The following is a 27,333-nucleotide window of genomic DNA, read 5'->3' as shown; positions in this document are numbered from 1 at the left end:
TTAACAAGGACCTAGAAGAACTAAAGATGAAACAAGCAACGATGAACAACACAATAAATGAAATTAAAAGTACTCTAGATGGGATCAATAGCAGAATAACTGAGGCAGAAGAACGGATAAGTGACCTGGAAGATAAAATAGTGGAAATAACTACTGCAGAGCAGAATAAAGAAAAAAGAATGAAAAGAACTGAGGACAGTCTCAGAGACCTCTGGGACAACATTAAACGCACCAACATTCGAATTATAGGGGTTCCAGAAGAAGAAGAGAAAAAGAAAGGGACTGAGAAAATATTTGAAGAGATTATAGTTGAAAACTTCCCTAATATGGGAAAGGAAATAGTTAATCAAGTCCAGGAAGCACAGAGAGTCCCATACAGGATAAATCCAAGGAGAAATACACCAAGACACATATTAATCAAACTGTCAAAAATTAAATACAAAGAAAACATATTAAAAGCAGCAAGGGAAAAACAACAAATAACACACAAGGGAATCCCCATAAGGTTAACAGCTGATCTTTCAGCAGAAACTCTGCAAGCCAGAAGGGAGTGGCAGGACATATTGAAAGTGTTGAAGGAGAAGAACCTGCAACCAAGATTACTCTACCCAGCAAGGATCTCATTCAGATTTGATGGAGAAATTAAAACCTTTACAGACAAGCAAAAGCTGAGAGAGTTCAGCACCACCAAACCAGCTCTACAACAACTGCTAAAGGAACTTCTCTAGGCAAGAAACACAAAAGAAGGAAAGGACCTACAATAACGAACCCAAAACAATTAAGAAAATGGGAATAGGAACACACATATCGATAATTACCTTAAATGTAAATGGACTAAATGCTCCCACCAAAAGACACAGATTGCCTGAATGGATACAAAAACAAGACCCATATATTTGCTGTCTACAAGAGACCCACTTCAGACCTAGAGACACATACAGACTGAAAGTAAGGGGATGGAAAAAGGTATTTCATGCAAATGGAAACCAAAAGAAAGCTGGAGTAGCAATTCTCATATCAGACAAAATAGACTTTAAAACAAAGACTATTAGAAGAGACAAAGAAGGACACTACATGATGATCAAGGGATCGATCCAAGAGGAAGATATAACAATTGTAAATATTTATGCACCCAACATAGGTGCACCTCAATACATAAGGCAAATACTGACAACCATAAAAGGGGAAATCGACAGTAACACATTCATAGTAGGGGACTTTAACACCCCACTTTCACCAATGGACAGATCATCCAAAATGAAAATAAATAAGGAAACACAAGCTTTAAATGATACATTAAATGAGATGGAGTTAATTGATATTTATAGGACATTCCATCCAAAAACAACAGAATACACATTTTTCTCAAGTGCTCATGGAACATTCTCCAGGATAGATCATATCTTGGGTCACAAATCAAGCCTTGGTAAATTTAAGAAAATTGAAATTGTATCAAGTATCTTTTCTGACCACAATGCCATGAGACTAGATATCAATTACAGTAAAAGATCTGTAAAAAATACAAACACATGGAGGCTAAACAATACACTACTTAATAATGAAGTGATCACTGAAGAAATCAAAGAGGAAATCAAAAAATACCTAGAGACAAATGACAATGGAGACACAACGACCCAAAACCTGTGGGATGCAGCAAAAGCAGTTCTAAGGGGGAAGTTTATAGCAATACAAGCCCACCTTAAGAAGCAGGAAACATCTCGAATAAACAACCTAACCTTGCACCTCAAGCAATTAGAGAAAGAAGAACAAAAAAACCCCAAAGCTAGAAGAAGGAAAGAAATCATAAAAATCAGATCAGAAATAAATGAAAAAGAAATGAAGGAAACAATAGCAAAGATCAATAAAACTAAAAGCTGGTTCTTTGAGAAGATAAACAAAATAGATAAACCACTAGCCAGACTCATCAAGAAAAAAAGGGAGAAGACTCAAATCAATAGAATTAGAAATGAAAAAGGAGAGGTAACAACTGACACTGCAGAAATAAAAGAGACCATGAGAGATTACTACAAGCAACTCTATGCCAATAAAATGGACAATCTGGAAGAAATGGACAAATTCTTAGAAATGCACAACCTGCCAAGACTGAATGAGGAAGAAATAGAAAATATGAACAGACCAATCACAAGCACTGAAATTGAAACTGTGATTAAAAATCTTCCAACAAACAAAAGCCCAGGACCAGATGGCTTCACAGGCGAATTCTATCAAACATTTAGAGAAGAGCTAACACCTATCCTTCTCAAACTCTTCCAAAATATAGCAGAGGGAGGAAAACTCCCAAACTCCTTCTACGAGGCCACCATCACCTTGATACCAAAACCAGACAAGGATGTCACAAAGAAAGAAAACTACAGGCCAATATCACTGATGAACATAGATGCAAAAATCCTCAACAAAATACTAGCAAACAGAATCCAACAGCACATTAAAAGGATCATACACCATGATCAAGTGGGGTTTATTCCAGGAATGCAAGGATTCTTCAATATACGCAAATCTATCAATGTGCTAAACCATATTAACAAACTGAAGGAGAAAAACCATATGATCATCTCAATAGATGCAGAGAAAGCTTTTGACAAAATTCAACACCCATTTATGATAAAAACCCTGCAGAAAGTAGGCATAGAGGGAACTTTCCTCAACATAATAAAGGCCATATATGACAAGCCCACAGCAAACATCATCCTCAATGGTGAAAAACTGAAAGCATTTCCACTAAGATCAGGAACAAGACAAGGTTGCCCACTCTCACCACTCTTACTCAACATAGTTTTGGAAGTTTTAGCCACAGCAATCAGAGAAGAAAAAGAAATAAAAGGAATCCAAATCGGAAAAGAAGAAGTGAAGCTGTCACTGTTTGCAGATGACATGATCCTATACATAGAGAACCCTAAAGATGCTACCAGAAAACTACTAGAGCTAATCAATGAATTTGGTAAAGTGGCAGGATACAAAATTAATGCACAGAAATCTCTGGCATTCCTATATACTAATGATGAAAAATCTGAAAGTGAAATCAAGAAAACACTCGCATTTACCATTGCAACAAAAAGAATAAAATATCTAGGAATAAACCTACCTAAGGAGACAAAAGATCTGTATGCAGAAAATTATAAGACACTGATGAAAGAAATTAAAGATGATACAAATAGATGGAGAGATATACCATGTTCTTGGATTGGAAGAATCAACATTGTGAAAATGACTCTACTACCGAAAGCAATCTATAGATTCAATGCAATCCCTATCAAACTACCACTGGCATTTTTCACAGAACTAGAACAAAAAATTTTGCAATTTGTATGGAAACACAAAAGACCCCGAATAGCCAAAGCAATCTTGAGAACGAAAGAAGGAACTGGAGGAATCAGGCTCCCAGACTTCAGACTATACTACAAAGCTACAGTTATCAAGACGGTATGGTACTGGCACAAAAACAGAAAGATAGATCAATGGAACAGGATAGAAAGCCCAGAGATAAACCCACGCACATATGGTCACCTTATCTTTGACAAAGGAGGCAGAAATGTACAGTGGAGAAAGGACAGCCTATTCAATAAGTGGTGCTGGGAAAACTGGACAGCTACATTTAAAAGTATGAAATTAGATCACTCCCTAACACCATACACAAAAATAAGCTCAAAATGGATTAAAGACATAAATGTAAGGACAGAAACTATCAAACTCTTAGAGGAAAACATAGGCAGAACACTCTATGACATAAATCACAGCAAGGTCCTTTTTGACCCACCTCCTAGAGAAATGGAAATAAAAACAAGAGTAAACAAATGGGACCTAATGAAACTTCAAAGCTTTTGCGCAGCAAAGGAAACCATAAAGAAGACCAAAAGACAACCCTCAGAATGGGAGAAAATATTTGCAAATGAAGCAACTGACAAAGGATTGATCTCCAAAATTTATAAGCAGCTCATGCAGCTTAATAACAAAAAAACAAACAACCCAATCCAAAAATGGGCAGAAGACCTACATAGACATTTCTCCAAAGAAGATATACAGAGTGCCAACAAACACATGAAAGAATGCTCAACATCACTAATCATGAGAGAAATGCAAATCAAAACTACAATGAGATATCATCTCACACCAGTCAGAATGGCCATCATCAAAAAATCTAGAAACAATAAATGCTGGAGAGGGTGTGGAGAAAAGGGAACCCTCTTACACTGTTGGTGGGAATGTAAATTGATACAGCCACTGTGGAGAACAGTATGGAGGTTCCTTAAAAAGCTACAAATAGAACTACCATATGACCCAGCAATCCCACTACTGGGCATATACCCTGAGAAAACCATAATTCAAAAAGAGTCATGTACCAAAATGTTCATTGCAGCTCTATTTACAATAGCCCAGAGATGGAAACAACCTAAGTGTCCATCATTGGATGAATGGATAAAGAAGATGTGGCACATATATACAATGGAATATTACTCAGCCATAAAAAGAGACGAAATTGAGCTATTTGTAATGAGGTGGATAGACCTAGAGTCTGTCATACAGAGTGAAGTAAGTCAGAAAGAGAGAGACAAATACCGTATGCTAACACATATATATGGAATCTAAGAAAAAAAAATGTCATGAAAAACCTAGGGGTGAAACAGGAATAAAGACACAGACTTACTAGAGAATGGACTTGAGGCTATGGGGAGGGGGAAGGGTAAACGGTGACAAAGCGATAAAGAGGCATGGACATATATACACTACCAAACGTAAGGTAGATAGCTAGTGGGAAGCAGCCGCATAGCACAGGGAGATCAGCTCGGTGCTTTGTGACCGCCTGGAGGGGTGGGATAAGGAGGGTGGGAGGGAGGGAGACGCAAGCGGGAAGAGATATGGGAACATATGTATATATATAACTGATTCATTTTGTTGTGAAGCTGAAACTAACATACCATTGTAAAGCAATTATACTCCAATAAAGATGTTAAAAAAAAAAATAAAAGCCAAAAAATTAAAGTTTTAAAAAAAAAAAATTAAATTACATATTTAAAAAAAAAAAAAACTAATGGAAAGTATGAGAACAATATCTCATAAAATAAAAATATCAATAAAGAGGTAGACATTATATTTGACAAAAAGACCCAAATGAAAATTCTGTGGTTGAAATGTACTATGACGGAAATGAAAAATTCACTAGAAGGGCTCTAGAACAGATTTGAGCAGGCAGATGAAAAAATTTTCAAACTTGAAAATAGTTCAGTTGAGCTTATCCAGTCTGAGGAATAGAAAGAAAAAAGAATGAAGAAATATGAAAAGAATCTTAGAGATCTCTGGGACACCATCAGCAATTCAACAAAAGTTGGAAACTTCAATAACCCACTTTCAATAATGGGTAAAATAATAAGACAGATTAGTACCGAAACAGAAGACTTAACACTATAAACCAACTAGATCTAATAGACATTTATAGAACACTCCACTCAACAACAGTAGAATACACATCATTCTTAAATGCACATGGAACATTCTCCAGCATAGACCATATGTTAGAACATAAAACAAGTCTTACTAAATTTAAAAGGATAGAAATCATACAAGGTATTTTCCCTGACCAAAAGAGACTAAAATTAGAAATCACTAATGGAAGGAAATTTGGGGAATTCACAAATACTTGGAAATTAAACAACACACCCCTAAGTAACCACCAGGTCAAGGAAGTATCACAAGGGAAATTAGAAAATACAACTGACCCTTGAACAACACAAGGGCTAGGGGCACTGATCCTCCATGCAGTCAAAACTCCATGTGTAACTTTACAGTCAGCCCTCCATATCCTCAGTTCTGCATCCATATGTTCAACAAACTGCAGATTGTAGAGTACTATACTACATATTTATTGAAAAAAATCCATATATAAGTGGACCTGTGCAGTTTAAACCTGTGTTGTTCAGAGTTAACTGCACTTTGATATAAATGAAAATGAAAGCACAACACACCAAACCTTTTGCAATGCAGTGAAAGCAGTGCTTATATGCAAATGTATAGTTCTGAATTGTTATATTTAAAAAGAAGAAAGTTTTCATGTCAACAACCTAACCTCCCATATTAAGAAACTAGCAGAGGAGAGCAATCTAAACCCACAGCAAACAGAAAGATAGAAATAATAGAGATTAGACCTGAAATAAATGAAATAGAGAATAGAAAAACAATAGAGATAATCAATAAAACTAAAAATTGGTTTTTTGAAAAGATCAACAAAATTGAAAAAATATTAGCTAGATTGACCAAGTAAACAAAGATAGAACACTCAAATTACTAAAATCAAGAATGAAAGACTGACAATATAGTGACCTCATAGAAATAAAAATGATTATAAAAAATTCTATGAATAATTGTATGCCAACAAATTAGGTAAGCCTAGATAAGATGCACAAATTCCTAGAGAGATACAAACTATCAAAACTGACTCAAGAATAAATACAAATTTTGAATAGACCTATAACAAGGAAAGAGATTGAATTAATAATCAAAAACTTCCTACAAAGAAAAGCCCAGAACCACATGGCTTCACCAGTGAATTCTACCCAATGCTTAAAGAGGAATTAACACCATTTCTTCACAAATTGTTGTAAAAAATACAAGAGGAAGGCACACTTCCCAACTCATTCTATGAGGCCATTATTACTCTAATACCAAAACCAGACAAAGATATTACAAAAAAAGAAGACTATTCAGACTATATTACAAAGCTACAGTAATCAAGACAGTATGGTACTGGCACAAAAACAGAAATATAGATCAATGAAACAGGATAGAAAGCCCAGAGATAAACCCATGCATATATTGTCACCTTATCTTTGATAAAGGAGGAAAGAATGTACAATGGAGAGAAGACAGCCTCTTCAATAAGTGGTGCTGGGAAAACTGGACAGCTACATGTAAAAGAATGAAATTAGAACACTTCTTAACACCATACACAAAAATAAACTCAAAATGGATTAAAGAACTAAATGTAAGGTCAGACACTATCAAACTCTTAGAGGAAAACATAGGAAGAACACTCTATGACGTAAATCACAGCAAGGTTCTTTTTGACTTGCCTCTTAGAGAAATGAAAATAAAAACAAAAATAAACAAATGAGACCTAATGAAACTTCAAAGCTTTTGCACAGCAAAGGAAACCATAAACAAGAAGAAAAGACAACCCTCAGAAAGGGAGAAAATATTTACAAATGAAGCAACTGACAAAGGATTAATCTCCAAAATATACAAGCAGCTCATGCAGCTCAATATCAAAAAAACAAACAACCCAATCCAAAAATGGGCAGAAGAGCTAAATAGACATTTCTCCAAAGAATATATACAGATTGCCAACAAACACATGAAAGGATGCTCAACATCACTAATCATTAGGCAAATGCAAATCAAAACTACAATGAGGTATCACCTCACACCAGTCAGAATGGCCATCATCAAAAAATCTACAAACAGTAAATGCTGTAGAGGGTGTGGAGAAAAGGGAACCCTCTTGCACTGTTGGTGGGAATGTAAATTGATACAGCCACTATGGAGAATAGTATGGAGGTTCCTTAAAAAACTAAAAATATAACTACCATATGACCCAGCAATCCCACTACTGGGCATATACCCTGAGAAAACCACAATTGAAAGAGAGTCATGTACCACAATGTTCACTGCAGCACTATTTACAATAGCTAGGACATAGAAGCAACCTAAATGTCCATCGACAGATGAATGGATAAAGAAGATGTGGCACATATATACAATGGAATATTACTCAGCCATAAAAAGGAAACAAAATTGAGTTATTTGTAGTGAGGTGGATGGACCTAGAGTCTGTCGTACAGAGTGAAGTAAGTAAGTCAGAAAGAGAAAAACAAATACCGTATGCTAACACACATATATGGAATATTTAAAAAGATGGTTCTGATGAACCTAGGGGCAGGACAGGAAAAAAGACGTAGACCTAGAGAATGGACTGGAGGACACGGGGAGTGGGGAGGGTAAGCTGGGAATGAAGTGAGAGAGTAGCATTGACATATATACACTACCAAATGTAAAATAGTTAGCTAGTGGGAAGAAGCCACATAGCACAGGGAGATCAGCTCAGTGCTTTGTGACCACCTAGAGGCCACCTAGAGGGGTGGGATAGGGAGGGTGGGAGGGAGATGCAAGAGAGAGGGGATATGGGGATACAGGTATATGTATAGCTGATTCACTTTGTTATACAACAGAAACTAACACAATATGGTAAAGCAATTATACTCCAATAAAGATGTTAAAAAATAAAGAAAAGGAAACTAAAGATCAATATCCCTTAAGAACTTAGACACAAAAGTTCTCAATAAATACCAGAACACTGAATTTTGTAAGATGTAAGAAAGCTTATACACTATGACAGAATATAAGTTTGGTTCAACATATGAAAATAAATGTAATATGTTATATTAATAGAATGAAGCACAATACCATATGATCATCCCAATAGACGCCAAAACAAGCATTTGACAAATGTCAACACCCTTTCATGATTAAAAAAACCCCAAAAAGTATAAATTGAACTCCCTCAATCTGATAAAGGGCATGTACAAAAACCCCACAACAGATATCATACTTAATGGTGAAAGACTGAAAGCTTTTCTCCCTAAGATCAGGAACAAGACAAGTGTGTCTGCTCTTGACACTTCTAATCAACATGGTACTGGAGGTTCTAGCCAGGACAATGAAGCAAAAACAAAAACAAAAACAAAACAAAACAAACTTTGTGCTTCAAAGCATGCCATTAAGAAAGTTAAAAAAACAACCCACAGAATGGAAGAAAACCTTACCCATCATATGTATGATAAGGGTCTGGTATCCAGGATATTTATCCAGTAAAAGAACTCTTACAGCTCATCAATAAAAATACAAATAAACTAATTTTTAAATTGCCAAAAGAACATGAATAGACATTTCTACAAAGAAGATACACAAATGGCCAATAAACACATGAAAATATGCTCAACATCATTGGCCATCAGGGAAATGAAAATCAAATGACATACCACTTCATACACAGCAATGTGGCTCTGATAAAAAAAATATGGACAATAACAGGTATTGGCAAGGATATGGAGAAATTGGAACCCTCACACACTGCTGGTGGGACTGTAAAATGGTACAGCCTCTTTAGAAAACAGTTTGGCATTTCCTCAAAAAGTTAAAGTTACCATATGACCAACAATTCTCCTCCTAGGTATATATCCAAAAGAACTGAAAACATATGTTTACACAAAAACTTGTACACAAATGTTCATATCAGCATTATTCATAATAACCAAAAGGTTAAAACAACCCAAGTGTCCATCAACTGATGAATGGATAAACACAATGTGGTATATCCATACAGTGGAATATTTTTTCATCCATAAAAAGGAATGAAGTACTAATACATGCTACAATATGGATGAGCTTTAAAAACATTATGCTAAGTGAATGAAGCCATACACAAAAGGCTACATATTATATGATTCCGTGTATATGCAATATTCATAATAAGTAAATTCATAGAGACAGAAAGTAGGTTATTGTTTGCCAGAGGTGAAGAAAGGGGGATATATGGAGAGATTACTAATGGGTATGGGGCTTCTTTTGGGAGTAATGAAAATGTTTTGGAACTATATAGTGATGATAGTGGCACAAGCATTTGTGGCACAAGATTTTACTAAATCTTCTGAATTGTATACTCTAAAAGGATGAATTTTATGGTATATGAATTATATCTCAATAAAAAAGAGATATGCTACTGCTAATACCCACATTAGTATCTTTTCGAATCTTTCTCTATGCTTACATGTGATATGTATTGTTTTAACCAAAATGACATATTAGTAGATATACTCTTTGAAACCTTCTTTTTCAGTCACCTTGCACTTTCTGTAAGTTTCATTTCATCTACTACCCAATCCGTATTCCAATTTCCCCATTTGTTTAAAAAATGTTCTTTACCGTTGGTTTGCCCAAATCATTAACCAATCCAGGACCATATATTACATCTTGTTTGATGTCCCTTAAGTCTCTTTGAACATAGCACAGCTCCTTTTCCATGACACTGACTGTTTAAGAGGCCAGGGCAGTTGTCTTGCAGAATATCCTACTGTCAGGCTTTGTCTGGTTGCTTCCTCATGGTATTTTTCAACTTGTTCCTCCATCTCCTGTTTTTCACATAAAATAAAACTTGTATCTAAACTATTTATTCAAGTTAAATATATTTGGATAGAACGTATCATAGGTTATATTGTATACTCTGTATGGAGTCACATCATAGGACACATAACATCTGGTTGACTGTCTATTAGGAACACTGAGACTGATCTCAGGATATAAGAGTGATGACAGTCTGACCCCTTTGCCATACAGTTTTTCCACCTTGCTGTCTGTGGTGTGTTGCTTTGGTGCTATACAAGTATCAGCTCCCCAAACCCATTCACCAAACAGTCTTTTAAAACTAACTGAAGTACCTTGCCTGAATCAATATTTTCATTAGAGTTTCCCAACTATTGCTTTCCTTATTGTATAATTCCTTCTACATTTATTTGCTGGCATTCTTCTGGTAGCACTTTCCCTCATCGGCTAGGGCTACTTGCTTACCTTGAAATACAGTTCCAACTGGAAAGGGAGGATAAATGCTTAATTCCTCCTATTTAATTACAAAATTTTAGGGTTTTTTTTTTCCTTAGTGTTCACCAACCCCACCTTCCTTTCCTCTACTTTCTATAGAGCTTTCCTTCTGCCTGAATATGTATTCAAGGCCTCTCTGCAGCCCAGCATTGACCCATTTGGCATTTCCTCTCAGCAAGCAGCTCCATTAACTTAGCCCATAACTTTTCCTAGAACTCAAAAAACCCCACAGAATACCCATAGGACTACCAAATTCATTAGTTGAGGCCCTAGACCTACAGAACTTGTCCAAGCATCCATTTCAACAAGACTAACTCAACCAGGTTGTCTCCTTTTCCATCTTCAATGCTAATTGTGCCTGAGTCCTTGACAGGGTAAGCCCTGGCCAGACTCATATCAACTCTAACTATGTTCTCTGAAAGTATTTTGCCTAATCTCTGGCCTTTGGAAACGATTACTAAGATAAATAAACACATTGGCAAGGAATCATGGTATGGGAAGATGAGAACTGTATCATCAGCAGAGGTCAGATTTTTTTTTTTTTTTTTTTTTTTTTTGCAGTACGCGGGCCTCTCACTGTTGTGGCCTCTCCCGTTGCGGAGCACAGGCTCCGGACACGCAGGCTCAGCAGCCATGGCTCACGGGCCTAGCCGCTCCGTGGCACGTGGGATCTTCCCGTACCGGGGCACGAACCCGTGTCCCCTGCATCGGCAGGCAGACTCTCAACCACTGCGCCACCAGGGAAGCCCAGAGGCCAGATTTTTGAAGAGGAGAGAAAGTCCTGACAATAGACCCTGAGCATCAGCATGGACTGTAAGTCCAAAAGCACTTTTCTTCTATGAGGAAGGAGTAAGTCTGAAGCAAGATGGGCTCAAGCCTGGAGGAGCTATGGCTGACTTGTGATACTTTGTCCTCAGCTCATGCTGAGTGAGGGTGCAAACAAAGGGGAACAGGACCTTGCTGGCAGTCTCAGCAAGAGCTGGGAGAATGAGCACCTCTGCAGCCCCCGGGGGCTATGAATTGACTGATCTATAAACCAGAAGACCAATGCGTTCATATACAAAGAGGATGCTCCTTGCCAAAGAGACCAGATGTTCATGCTGAGTGGTCATTGCATTCTCTCCTGTTGGAAAATCTATATGGAAAGCCAAATTATAATCAAGAGGTTGTTTGTGAGCATGAAATCAGAACAAAAGCAGGGAATTGGATGAGCTCTGTGGCATCAATAGGGATATAGGGTGGACTGCATATTTCTGTCAAATGGTCAAAAAACAACTCTTTCCCTTGACAGAGCTGGAGACATAATGACAAATGTTTGTTCCTTGGCTCTACGTTTCAGCACTCCCTACAGACCACCCCCCTTCTGCTCACATATTCTTTCTTCAGCTGTTAAGGCCATTGATTAGGTTACAGCTTTGCTCCACATTCCATCATGCCTTGATTAAATTTCCAGGCACTGCTACATCCTGTTTCTTAAGATGACATTTGCAGACATTTATTCACATTCATTGTGTGTGGATTTCACTAGTTTAACAATCAAAGGCTGATATTATTTACCAGTTTGGAGGACATTTTACAACTGTGCCCTATGTACTGATATACTAGACAGCAGAAAAAAAGGTTGAAAATGTTCAGTGTGATAAAGGGGGAGCCTTCCTATGGTTTGGTCTCCCATGTGTCTTCATGAGCACTGTCACAGAATTTCATTAATTTGACAAATATTTATTGTGTGCCTACCATCTGCCAGTACCATCCCAGGCACTAGGACTATAAAGAATGAGATATGCTATCCCTGCATTCAAGGAGCTGATAAGGTAGTGAAGGAGGCAGGCAAAGAAATCACCCATCACAGCACAGCATGGTAGACACAGGGTTCCATGGAACCATTTTGAAAAAGCACCTCCTGAAGTCTGGGATGAAGGTAGGAGTTAGTCAGGGAAGGCTGCCAGAAAGAGGTGATTTCCATCTTTATCCCAAAGGGATAATGAAGAGTGAAAAAAGGATTTTCCAAACAGAAAGAATAGCAAGCACAAAGACTCATGGCATACTTGAAGCCATTCTGTATGGTAAGAGATTGGGCTGAAATGGTAAACAAAGAACAGAATTTCAAAGGTCTTGTGTGTCACTCTAAAAGAGTGGATATATGTATATGTATAACTGGTTCACTTTGCTGTACAGCAGAAACTAACACAGCTTTGTAAATCAACTACAGTCCAATAAAAATTAATTTAAAAAAATTTTAAAAATAAAATAAAGAATATAGACTTGAACATAAGACTATGGGAAATCACTGAAGGGTTCTGAAGTCTACTTTGTCTAAAATTAACATAGCCAGTCCAGGTGTTGTTTTGTTTTTATTGTGGCAAAATATATACAAAGGAAAGCTTACCATTTTAGACATTTTAAAGTATGTGTATACCATATTTTGTTTACCCATTCATCAGTTGATGGGCACTTGGGTTGTTTCTACCTTTTGACTAGTGTGAATAATGCCATTATGAACATTGGTATACAAGTATCTGTTTGGGTTCCTGTTTTCAGTCCTTTTGGGTAAATACCCAGGAGTGGAATTGCTGAGTCTTATGGTAATTCTATGTCTAAGTTTTTGAAGAACCATCGACTATTTTTGCATAGCAGCTGAACCATTTTACCTTCCCACTTGCAATGCACAAGCATTCCAATCCACATCTTCACCAACACCTGTTTTCCATTTTAAAAAAAATAATAGCCATCCTGCTGGTTACGAAGTGGTACCTCATTGCAGTTTTGATTTGCTTTTCTCTAATAACTAATGACGTTGAACACCTTTTCATGTGCTTATTGGCTATTTGTATATCTTCTTTGCAGAAATGTCTATTCAAGCCTTTGCCCTTTTTTAATTGGGTTGTCTCTTTTGTTGTTGCTGTTGTTGAATTTTAGGAGTTCTTTATATACTCTGGATATTAACCCCTTATCAGAAGTATGATTTGCAAATATTTTCTTCCTTTCTCTTTATAGTAGTATCCTTCAAAGCACAAATGTTTTAATTTTGATGAAGATCAATTATTTTTTCTTTTGTTGCCTGAGCCCTTGGTGTCATATTTAAGAAAGCACTGCCAAGTCCAATGTTATAAAGATTTCCCCCTATGTTTTCCTCTAAGAGTTTTACAGTTTTAGTTCTTACATTTAGGCTTTTGATCCATTTTGAGATAATTTTTGTATATGGTGTAAGGTTCAACTTCATTATTTTGTATGTGAATATCCAGTTTTCCCAGCATCATTTAAAATTTTTTAAATTTTATATTGGAATATAGTTGATTTAAAAAGTTGTGTTAGTTTTAGGTGTACAGCAAAGTGATTCAGTTATACATATACATATATCTATTCTTGTTCAGAGTCTTTTCCCATATAGCTTATTACAGAGTATTGAGTAGAGTTCCCTGTGCTATACAGTAGGTCCTTGTTGATTATCTATTTTATATATAGTCATGTGTATAAATTAATCCCAACCTCCTAATTTATCCCTCCCCCCGCAGCACAATTTGTTGAACAGACTTTCCTTTCCCTAGTCCAGCTTTCCTTTGATTAGTGCTTACTTGGTATAGTTTCTTCTATCCATTTACTTTTAGCCAACAAGTATTTTGAATTTAAAGTATATTTCCTGTAGGTAACACATAGTTGATTTTCTTTATTTAATATGAAAATCTTTGTCTTTTAATTGGGATGTTTATAGAAGGGGTTGGCTATAAATGTTCTCTGTAAAGGGCCAGACAGTAAGTATTTCAGGTTTGCAAGTCATCCAGTCTCTGTTGTAAATGCTTGACTCTGCCATTGTAATGAGAAAGGAGCCATAGGTAATGCATAAATGGGTATGACTGTGGTCCAGTGAAACTTACTTTACAAAAACAGGCAGCAGGCTAAATTTGAGCTGAGGGTCATAGTTTACTGACTCCAGGTATAGACTGTTTATATTTGTTTTGACTATTGGTATGGTTGGATTTAAACCTAACATCTTACTATTCATATCCTATTTGTCCCATTTATTCTTTATTCTTTTTTTCTGGCTTCTTTGGAGTAGCAGTGTTTTTATTCATCCATTTTATCTCCATTATTGTCTTGTTATTCATGACTTTTTAAGTGGTTGCTGTAAGGTTTATAATATACATCCTAAGCTCATTATACTCTACCTTGAAATAACATACCAATTCATGTCTAGTTTAAGATCCTTGCAACAGTACACCTCAATTTCCTCTCCTAACCTTTGTGCTGTTACTGTCATATTTTTTTAAATAAATTTATTTATTTTATTTATTTATTTTTGGCTGCATTGGGTCTTTGTTGCTGTGTGCGGGCTTTCTCTAGTTGCGGAGAGCGGGGGCTACTCTTCATTGCATTGTGCGGGGTTCTCATTGCCGAGCAGGGGCTCTAGGCACGCAGGCTTCAGTAGTTGTGGGACTCGGGCTCAGTAGTTGTGGCTTGCGGGCTCTAGAGTGCAGGCTCAGTAGTTGTGGTGCACGGGCTTAGTTGCTCCATGGCATGTGGGATATTCCCGGACAAGGGCTCGAACCTGTGTCCTCTGCATTGGCAGGCAGGTTCTTAACCACTGCGCCACCAGGGAAGCCCTGTTGTTATATATTTTAATTCTACATGTTATAATTCCCATAAGCCATTGTTACCATTTTTACTTAGTTAATTTTCTTTTAAATAGATATTATATAAAATAATAAGTTATTATAAATATAAAAAGGAAAATGTCTTTTATATTTACCCTCATTTTATCCATTACTCTTCATTTGTGTATGTCCAAATTTCCACTAGTACACTCTCTGCCAAAGAACTTCCTTTAACATTTTGTGTAATATAGGTTTATTATCAATGAATTCGTTCAATTTTTGTCTGAAAAAGTCCATATCATTTTCATTTTTAGCAGATATTTACATTGAGTATAGAATTCTAGGTTGACTTTTTCCTTTCTGCACTTAAAAAATGTCCTCTCACTGTCTTCTATTTGAATAGTTGTTGACAAGAAGTTTGCTGTATTCTTATCTTTCTTCTGTATGTTATTTCTCTTTTTTCTCTGGCTGCCTTTGAGATTTTCTTTCAAAAAAGGGAAATCTTTAGTTTTCAGCAAATTGACTATTAGCATATAGGCATACTTCAGAGAAATTGTGGGTTCGATCCAGACCACCACAATAAAGTGAATATTGCAATACTGCTAGTCACACGAATTTTTTGGTTTCCCAGTGCATATAAAAGTTATGCTTTGGAAGATGACGGAAGAGTAAGACACGGAGATCACCTTCCTCCCCACAGATACATCAGAAATACATCTACATGTGGAACAACTCCTACAGAACACCCACTGAATGCTGGCAGAAGACCTCAGACCTCCCAAAAGGCAAGAAACTCCCCACGTACCTGGGTAGGGCAAAAGAAAAAAGAAAAACAGAGACAAAAGAATAGGGACGGGACCTGCACCTCTGGGAGGGAGCTGTGAAGGAGGAAAGGTTGCCACACACTAGAAGCCCCTTCGCGGGCGGATATGGGGGGTGGCGGAGGGGGGAAGCTTCGGAGCCGCGGAGGAGAGCACAGCAACAGGGGTGCAGGGGGCAAAGCGGAGAGATTCCCGCACAGAGGATCAGGGCCGACCGGCACTCACCAGCCTGAGAGGCTTGTCTGCTCACCCGCCGGGTCAGGCGGCGGCTGGGAGCTGAGGCTCGGGCTTCGGTCTGATCACAGGGAGAGGACTGGGGTTGGCGATGTGAACACAGCCTGAAGGGGCTAGTGCGCCACAGCTAGCCGGGAGGGAATCCGGGAAGAGTCTGGACCTGCCGAAGAGACAAGAGACCTTTTCTTCCCTCTTTGTTTCCTGGTGCGCGAGAAGAGGGGATTAAGAGCGCCGCCTAAAGGAGCTCCAGAGACGGGCGCGAGCCGCAGCTAAGCAGACCCCAGAGACGGGCATGAGACGCTAAGGCTGCTGCTGCCGCCACCACGAAGCCTGTGTGTGAGCACAGGTCACTATCCCCACCTCCCCTCCCGGGAGCCTGTGCAGCCCGCCACTGCCAGGGTCCCGCGATCCACAACTTCCCCGGGAGAACGCACGGCGTGCCTCAGGCTGGTGCAACGTCATACCGGCCTCTGCCGCCGCAGGCTCGACCTGCACTCCGTGCCCCACCCTCCCCGCCCTGGCCTGAGTGAGCCAGAGTCCCTGAATCAGCTGCTCCTTTAACCCCGTCCTGTCTGAGCGAAGAACAGACGCCCTCAGGCGACCTACACGCAGAGGCGGGGCCAAATCCAAAGCTGAACCCCGGGAGCCGTGGAACAAAGAAGAGAAAGAGAAATTTCTCTCAGCAGCCTCAGGAGCAGCGGATTAAATCTCCACAATCAACTTGATGTACCCTGCATCGGTGAAATACGTGAATAGACAACGAATCATCCCAAACTGAGGAGGTGGACTTTGAGAGCAAGATATATTATTTTTTCCCCTTTTCCTCTTTTTGTGAGTGTGTATGTGTATGCTTTTGTGTGAGATTTTGTCTGTACAGCTTTGCTTCCACCATCTGTCATAGGGTTCTGTCCGTCCGTTTTTTGTTTGTTTTTTAATTAAAATTTTTTTTCTTAATAATTATTATTATTTTAATAACTTTATTTTATCTTACTTTATTTTATTATATTTTATCCTCTTTCTTTCTTTCTTTCTTTCTACTTTTTCTCCCTTTTATTCTGAGCTGTGTGGATGAAAGGCTCTTGGTGCTGCAGCCAGGAGTCAGTGCTGTGCCTCTGAGATGGGAGAGACAACTTCAGGACACTGGTCCACAAGAGACCTCCCAGCTCCACGTAATATCAAACGGCGAAAATCTCCCAGAGATCTCCATCTCAACACCAACACCCAGCTTCACTCAACGACCAGCAAGCTACAGTGCTGGACATCCTATGCCAAACAACTAGCAAGACAGGAACACAACCCCACCCATTAGCAGAGAGGCTGCCTAAAATCATAATAAGGCCACAGACACCCCAAAACACACCACCAGATGTGGACCTGCCCACCAGAAAGACAAGATCTAGCCTCATCCACCAGAACACAGGCACTAGTCACCTCCACCAGGAAGCCTACACAACCCACTGAACCAACTTTAGCCACTGGGGACAGACACCAAAAACAACGGTAACTACGAACCTGCAGCCTGCAAAAAGGAGACCCCAAACACAGTAAGATAAGCAAAATGAGAAGACAGAAAAACACACAGCAGATGAAGGAGCAAGATAAAAACCCACCAGACCTAACAAATGAAGAGGAAATAGGCAGTCTACCGGAAAAAGAATTCAGAATAATGATAGTAAAGATGATCCAAAATCTTGGAAATAGAATAGAGAAAATGCAAGAAACATTTAACAAGGACCTAGAAGAACTAAAGATGAAACAAGCAACGATGAACAACACAATAAATGAAATTAAAAATACTCTAGAAGGGATCAGTAGCAGAATAACTGAGGCAGAAGAACGGATAAGTGACCTGGAAGATAAAATAGTGGAAATAACTACTGCAGAGCAGAATAAAGAAAAAAGAATGAAAAGAACTGAGGACAGTCTCAGAGACCTCTGGGACAACATTAAATGCACCAACATTCGAATTATAGGGGTCCCAGAAGAAGAAGAGAAAAATAAAGGGACTGAGAAAATACTTGAAGAGATTATAGTTGAAAATGTCCCTAATATGGGAAAGGAAATAGTTAATCAAGTCCAGGAAGCACAGAGAGTCCCATACAGGATAAATCCAAGGAGAAACACGCCAAGACACATATTAATCAAACTATCAAAAATTAAATACAAAGAAAACATATTAAAAGCAGCAAGGGAAAAACAACAAATAACACACAAGGGAATCCCCATAAGGTTAACAGCTGATCTTTCAGCAGAAACTCTGCAAGCCAGAAGGGACTGGCAGGACATATTTAAAGTGATGAAGGAGAAAAACCTACAACCAAGATTACTCTACCCAGCAAGGATCTCATTCAGATTTGATGGAGAAATTAAAACCTTTACAGACAAGGAAAAGCTGAGAGAGTTCAGCACCACCAAACCAGCTTTACAAAAAATGCTAAAGGAACTTCTTAAGGCAAGAAACACAAGAGAAGGAAAAGACCTACAATAACAAACCCAAAACAATTAAGGAAATGGGAATAGGAACATACATATCGATAATTACCTTAAATGTAAATGGATTAAATGCTCCCACCAAAAGACACAGATTGGCTGAATGGATACAAAAACAAGACCCATATATATGCTGTCTACAAGAGACCCACTTCAGACCTAGGGGCACATACAGACTGAAAGTGAGGGGATGGAAAAAGATATTCCATGCAAATGGAAATCAAAAGAAAGCTGGAGTAGCAATTCTCATATCAGACAAAATAGACTTTAAAATAGAGACTATTACAAGAGACAAAGAAGGACACTACATAATGATCAAGGGATCAATCCAAGAAGAAGATATAGCAATTGTAAATATTTATGCACCCAACATAGGAGCACCTCAATACATAAGGCAAATACTAACAGCCATAAAAGGGGAAATCGACAGTAACACATTCATAGTAGGGGACTTTAACACCTCACTTTCACCAATGGACAGATCAACCAAAATGAAAATAAATAAGGAAACACAATTTTAAATGATACATTAAACAAGAAGGACTTAATTGATATTTATAGGACATTCCATCCAAAAACAACAGAATACACTTTTTCTCAGGTGCTCATGGAACATCCTCCAGGATACATCATATCTTGGGTCACAAATCAAGCTTTGGTAAATTTAAGAAAATTGAAATTGTATCAAGTATCTTTTCCGACCACAACGCTATGAGACTAGATATGAATTACAGGAAAAGATCTGTAAAAAATACAAACACATGGAGGCTAAACAATATACTAATTAATAACGAAGTGATCACTGAAGAAATCAAAGAGGAAATCAAAAAATACCTAGAAACAAATGAAAATGGAGACACGACGACCCAAAACTTATGGGATGCAGCAAAAGCAGTTCTAAGAGGGAAGTTTATAGCAATACAATCCTACCTTAAGAAACAGGAAACATCACGAATAAACAAACTAACCTTGCACCTAAAGCAATTAGAGAAAGAACAAAAAAACCCCAAAGTTAGAAAAAGGAAACAAATCATAAAAATCAGATCAGAAATAAATGAAAAAGAAATGAAGGAGACGATAGCAAAGATCAATAAAACTAAAAGCTGGTTCTTTGAGAAGATAAACAAAATTGATAAACCATTAGCCAGACTCATCAAGAAAAAAAGGGAGAAGACTCAAATCAATAGAATTAGAAATGAAAAAGCAGAAGTAACAACTGACACTGCAGAAATACAAAAGATCATGAGAGATTACTACAAGCAACTCTATGCCAATAAAATGGACAACCTGGAAGAAATGGACAAATTCTTAGAAAGGCACAACCTACCAAGACTGAATCAGGAAGAAATAGAAAATATGAACAGACCAATCACAAGCACTGAAATTGAAACTGTGATTAAAAATCTTCCAACAAACAAAAGCCCAGGACCAAATGGCTTCACATGCAAATTCTATCAAACATTTAGAGAACAGCTAACACCTATCCTTCTCAAACTCTTCCAAAATATAGCAGAGGGAGGAACACTCCCAAACTCATTCTACAAGGCCACCATCATCTTGATACCAAAACCAGACAAGGATGTCACAAAGAAAGAAAACTACAGGCCAATATCACTGATGAACATAGATGCAAAAATCCTCAACAAAATACTAGCAAACAGAATCCAACAGCACATTAAACGGATCATACACCATGATCAAGTGGGGTTTATTCTAGGAATGCAAGGATTCTTCAATATATGCAAATCAATCAACATGATACACCATATTAACAAATTGAAGGAGAAAAACTATATGATCATCTCAGTAGATGCAGAGAAAGCTTTTGACAAAATTCAACACCCATTTATGATAAAAACCCTGCAGAAAGTAGGCATAGAGGGAACTTTCCTCAACATAATAAAGGCCATATATGACAAACCCACAGCCAACATCACTCTCAATGGTGAAAAACTGAAAGCATTTCCACTAAGATCAGAAAGAAGACAAGGTTGCCCACTCTCACCACTCTTATTCAACATAGTTTTGGAAGTTTTAGCCACAGCAGTCAGAGAAGAAAAGGAAATAAAAGGAATTCAAATCAGAAAAGAAGAAGTAAAGCTGTCACTGTTTGCAGATGACATGATACTATACATAGAAAATCCTAAAGATGCTACCAGAAAACTACTAGAGCTAATCAATGAATTTGGTAAAGTAGCAGGATACAAAATTAATGCACAGAAATTTCTGGCATTCCTATACACTAATGATGAAAAATCTGAAAGTGAAATCAAGAAAACACTCCCATTTACCACTGCAACAAAAAGAATAAAATATCTAGGAATAAACCTACCTAAGGAGACAAAAGACCTGTATGCAGAAAATTATAAGACACTGATGAAAGAAATTAAAGATGATACAAACAGATGGAGAGATATACCATGTTCTTGGATTGGAAGAATCAACATTGTGAAAATGACTCTACTACCCAAAGCAATCTACAGATTCAATGCAATCCCTATCAAACTACCACTGGCAGTTTTCACAGAACTAGAGCAAAAAATTTCACAATTTGTATGGAAACACAAAAGACCCCTAATAGCCAAAGCAATCTTGAGAACGAAAAACGGAGCTGGAGGAATTAGGCTCCCTGACTTCAGACTATACTACAAAGCTACAGTAATCAAGACAGTATGGTACTGGCACAAAAACAGAAAGATAGATCAATGGAACAGGATAGAAAGCCCAGAGATAAACCCACACACATATGGCGACCTTATCTTTGATAAAGGAGGCAGGAATGTACAGTGGAGAAAGGACAGCCTCTTCAATAAGTGGTGCTGGGAAAACTGGACAGGTACATGTAAAAGTATGAGATTAGATCACTCCCTAACACCATACACAAAAATAAGCTCAAAATGGATTAAAGACCTAAATGTAAGACCAGAAACTATCAAACTCTTAGGGGAAAACACAGGGAGGACACTCTATGACATAAATCACAGCAAGATCCTTTTTGACCCAGCTCCTAGAGAAATGGAAATAAAAACAAAAATAAACAAATGGGACCTAATGAAACTTCAAAGCTTTTGCACAGCAAAGGAAACCATAAACAAGACCAAAAGACAACCCTCAGAATGGGAGAAAATATTTGCAAATGAAGCAACTGACAAAGGATTAATCTCCAAAATTTATAAGCAGCTCATGCACCTTAATAACAAAAAAACATAAACCCAATCCAAAACTGGGCAGAAGACCTAAATAGACATTTCTCCAAAGAAGATATACAGACTGCCTACAAATACATTAAAGAATGCTCAACGTCACTAATCATTAGAGAAATGCAAATCAAAACTACAATGAGATATCATCTCACACCAGTCAGAATGGCCATCATCAAAAAATCTAGAAACAATAAATGCTGTAGAGGGTGTGGAGAAAAGGGAACCCTCTTGCACTCTTGGTGGGAATGTAAATTGATACAGCCACTGTGGAGAACTGTATGGAGGTTCCTTAAAAAACTACAAATAGAACTACCATATGACCAAGCAATCCCACTACTGGGCATATACCCTGAGAAAACCATAATTCAAAAAGAATCATGTACCAAAATGTTCATTGCAGCTCTATTTACAATAGCCCGGAGATGGAAACAACCTAAGTGTCCATCATTGGATGAATGGATAAAGAAGATGTGGCACATATATACAATGGAATATTACTCAGCCATAAAAAGAAACGAAATTGAGCTATTTGTAATGAGGTGGGTAGACCTAGAGTCTGTCATACAGAGTGAATTATGTCAGAAAGAGAGAGACAAATACCATATGCTAACATATATATATGGAATTTAAGGGAAAAAAATGTCATGAAGAACCTAGGCATAAAACAGGAATAAAGACACAGACCTACTAGAGAATGGACTTGAGGATATGGGGAGGGGGAAGGGTGAGCTGTGACAAAGCGAGAGAGAGGCATGGACATATATACACTACCAAACGTACGGTAGATAGCTAGTGGGAATCAGACACATAGCACAGGGAGATCAGCTCGGTGCTTTGTGACCACCTGGAGGGGTGGGATAGGGAGGATGGGAGGGAGGGAGACGCAAGAGGGAAGAGATATGGGAACATATGTATATATATAACTGATTCATCTTGTTGTAAAGCAGAAACTAACACACCATTGTAAAGCAATTATACTCCAATAAAGATGTTAAAAATAAAAAAAGAACACTTTGAGAAGATGAGTACCCTCCTAGCCAGATTTCAACAAAATGGTTGATGGGTGGGACTGAAACAGATGATGTGCCTCTGCTTGGATCTATTGCTCTTTGTTATTATTTTCCAGATATGATCACAATGAAAACCATGAACCAAAAAACTGATTTTGGAAAGTTTTCAAATTGTCATTTCATAAACTGCTAAACAAACATATCAGAAGATGAGGAGTCATATTGTATGATTCTATTTATATGAGATGTTTGGAATAGACAAATTAGAGAGACAAAAAGTAGACTAATGTTTGCCAGGGGATGGGGAAGGCAGGAATTGGGAGTGACTGCTAACAGGTGTGGGGTTACTTTCTGGGGTGATGGAAATATTCTGGAATTAGAGGTGATGGTTGCACAACATTGTGAATATACTAAAACCCACTGAATTGTACACTTTAAGATGGTGAATTTTATGTTATGTGAAGTTTATCTCAATAGAAAAATTACACAAAATAAAATATTTTAAATGGCCAAAAAAAAAAAAAACAACAACAGAAATATAGATCAATGGAACTGGATAGAAAGCCCAGAGATAAACCCACGCACATACAGTCCCCTTATCTTTGATAAAGGAGGCAGGAATGTACAGTGGAGAAAGGACAGCCTCTTCAATAAGTGGTGCTGGGAAAACTGGACAGGTACATGTAAAAGTATGAGATTAGAACACTCCTTAACACCATACACAAAAAATAAGTTTAAAATGGATTAAAGACCTAAATATAAGGCCAGAAACTTCAAACTCTTAGAGGAAAACATAGGCAGAACACTCTATGACATAAATCACAGCAAGATCCTGTTTGACCCACCTCCTAGAGAAAGATAAATAAAAACAAAAATAAACAAATGAGACCTAATGAAACTTCAAAGCTTTTGCACAGCAAAGGAAACCGTAAACAAGACCAAAAGACAACCCTCAGAATGGGAGAGAATATTCGCAAATGAAGCAACTGACAAAGGATTAATCTCCAAAATTTACAAGCAGCTCATGCAGCTCAATAACAAAAAAACAAACAACCCAATCCAAAAATGGGCAGAAGACGTAAATAGACATTTCTCCAAAGAAGATATACAGATTGCCAACAAACACATGAAAGAATCCTCAACATCATTAATCATTAGAGAAATGCGAATCAAAACTACAATGAGATATCATCTCACACCAGTCAGAATGGCCATCATCAAAAAATCTACAAACAGTAAATGCTGGAGAGGGTGTGGAGAAAAGGGAACCCTCTTGCACTGCTGGTGGGAATGTGAATTGGTACAGCCACTATGGAGAACAGTATGGAGGTTCCTTAAAAAACTAAAAATAGAACTACCATAGGGCTTCCCTGGTGGCACAGTGGTTGAGAGTCCGCCTACCGATGCAGGGGACGTGGGTTCGTGCCCTGGTCGGGGAAGATCCAACATGCTGCGGAGCGACTGGGCCCGTGAGCCATGGTTGCTGAGCCTACACGTCCGGAGCCTGTGCTCCGCAACTGGAGAGGCCACAACAGTGAGAGGCCCGCGTACCGCAAAAAAAAAAAAAAAAAAAAAAAAAATACAACTACCATATGACCCAGCAATCCCACTACTGGGCACATACCCTGAGAAAACCATAATTCAAAAAGAGTCATGTACCAAAATGCTCATTGCAGCTCTATTTACAATAGCCAGGAGATGGAAGCAACCTAAGTGTCCATCGACAGATGAATGGATAAAGAAGATGTGGCACATATATACAATGGAATATTACTCAGCCATAAAAAGAAACGAAATTGAGTTATTTGTAGTGAGTTGGGTGGACCTAGAGTCTGTCATACAGAGTGAAGTAATTCAGAAAGAGAAAGACAAATACCGTATGCTGACACATATATATGGAATCTAAGAAGAAAAAAAAAAGGTCATGAAGATCCTAGTGGTGAGACAGGAATAAAGACACAGACCTACTAGAGAATGGACTTGAGGATACGGGGAGGGGAAAGGGTAAGTTGTGATAAAGTGAGAGAGTGGCATGGACATATATACACTACCAAACGTAAAATACATAGCTAGTGGGAAGCAGCCGCATAGCACAGGGAGATCAGCTCGGTGCTTTGTGACCACCTAGAGGGGAGGGATAGGGAGGGTGGGAGGGAGGGAGATGCAAGAGGGAAGTGATATGGGAACATATGTATATGTATAACTGGTTCACTTTGTTATAAAGCAGAAACTAACACACCATTGTAAAGCAATTATACTCCAATAAAGACGTTTAAAAAAAGTTATGCTTATACTATACTGTAGTCTATTAAGTGTGCAATAGCATCATGTCTTAAAAACAATATATGTACCTTAATTTAACAATACTGTATTGCTAAAAAATGTTAACCATCATCTGAGCCTTTCACAAGTTGTAGTAGTAACATCACTGTGATCACTGATCACAGATCACTATAACAAATATAATTTGTTTGAAACAAGTTTGAAACATTGTGAGAATTACCAAAATGTGACAGAGAAACATGAAGTGAGCAAATGCTATTGGAAAAATTGCACTGATAGACTTGCTTAATGTAGGGCTGCCACAAAATTTTAATTTATAAAACCTGCAGTATCTGCAAAGCACATACAAAATGACATATGACTGTATAGGTAGATTTGATTTGGTTTTGGTTTGGCTATTTTTATGCTGCTTGAGATTCTCTGTGCCTCTTATATCTGCAGTTTGTTGTATTTCATTACTTTTGGAAAATTCTTGGCCATTATATCTTTAAGTATTTCTACTGCCCTATTCTCTATCTTCTCCTTGATATTGTCCTACCATTTCAGTTTTTTGTTTTGTTTTTGTTTTTTGGGCTTTTTTTTTTTTTTTTTTTGGCTGTGTCACGCAGCTTGCAGGATCTTAGTTCCCTGACCAGAGATTGAACCCAGGCCCAGCAGTGAAAGCACTGAGTCCTAACCACTGGACCGCCAGGGAATTCCCTGTCCCACAGTTTAAAAATTTTCCTTTTTGTAACCTTCCTCCCCACTTTTTCCTCCTTGTGTTTCATTTTGGATAATTTCTAATGTACTATCTTCAAGTTATCTAGTCTGTTTATGATTCTATTACAAGAATTCTTTATCTTTGATATTGTATATTTTTATCTCTCACATTTACTTTTTATAGTTTCCATCTATCTGCAAAACTTTCCATATGTGCATACATGTTTTCTGCCTTTTCCACTAGATCTTTTAATACATTTTTGACCAGAGACATATTACGGCCACAGGCGTTAGTTTCTGCAAAATCCTCCAGTCAATATGTGTTAATATATTAGTCATAGTTATTTAGAAGTTTCTGTCTGATAGACACTTACTGCTGAGATCTGGTTCTGTTGATTGCTTTATCTCTTGATGATAAGCCTTCCCCTCTTTCTCTCTCTCACCATTTCCTTTTTGTATTGTCATAATTTGTTATTGAATGCTGGACATTATGTGTAGAAGCCAATAGAGACTTAGGTAAACAGTATTTATGCCTGGAAAGAATCATGCTTCTTCTGTTAAGCAACTATTGAGTGGGTTGAGTTGATCTAGTCAGTAGTTGGGCTGGTTTGAGTTTAGTTGTTGCCGTCATTACCCTGGGTGCACCAGCAAGCGCCATTACCTTGTGCTTAGTGTGGGATATGGGTTGCTGCAGGATTTTCTCTCACAGTCTTGTCTCGCCCTCAGCAATAGGCTGCTGTTGCTTGCTGCTTGTTGCTAGACTGTGGTGGAGGCAGGTGGTGGTTATTGATTCTCCTGGTACAATCTCAGTCTCAGATAAGGCCTGTGCATCTGGGCCTGGGGAGTGGGACCTTGTTAATGTTCCTACCCTCCTTCCCTTACTTCCCCCATGGTAGCCAAACTCTGCCTTGTATCTTTGGTGGGGCTTGGCAGAAGAGAGGTACCTGTTTCTCTCCCTCTGCTTTATATTGGTGTAGGTTCTTGGACCCAAGAGGGTCCCATGATTTCTCCCCCCCTTCCCCCACTCTGCCCCAGGAGCAAACATCTTTTGCTTCTACCCTTCTTCCCGAAGCAACAGATGTCCGCTGGGCTCCAGGGAGTGAGAAATGGTTTCCTGCCCTCCCCATATGCAGACAGATTTTGCTTCCACCCCTCCCCTGGTGACTCGGGGGGCAGGAGGGTCTACAGCCCCTCCCCTGGTGGCTTAAAGCTTTTTTGCTTTAATAAAGTAGGGCCAGATGATACGGTGGTGGTTTGTGCCTAACCCCAGCAGCAGCCAGTCACCTCTACAAACCTATACCACCAAGGGAGGCTCTCTCTGGTCTCCTGTCCTGCCCCC

General features: G+C 38.2%; 1 protein-coding gene across 1 annotated transcript in view; it reads right to left on the bottom strand.

Annotated features, from left to right (window-relative positions):
• The window catches only part of MEST (mesoderm specific transcript), a gene marked incomplete at its 3' end in the record, with an annotated part of 62,988 nt that extends 46,615 nt beyond the window's left edge, over positions 1-16,373 (bottom strand). Inside the window, exon 1 of the mRNA XM_079931408.1 lies at positions 16,301-16,373. The remainder of the gene's footprint in view (positions 1-16,300) is intronic.
• Between the last annotated feature and the right edge of the window lie 10,960 nt (positions 16,374-27,333).

The sequence above is a fragment of the Stenella coeruleoalba genome, assembly GCF_951394435.1.
Source record: "Stenella coeruleoalba genome assembly, chromosome: 9".
NCBI classification, from domain to species: Eukaryota; Metazoa; Chordata; class Mammalia; order Artiodactyla; family Delphinidae; genus Stenella; species Stenella coeruleoalba.
This window is presented reverse-complemented; position numbering and strand designations above follow the sequence as displayed.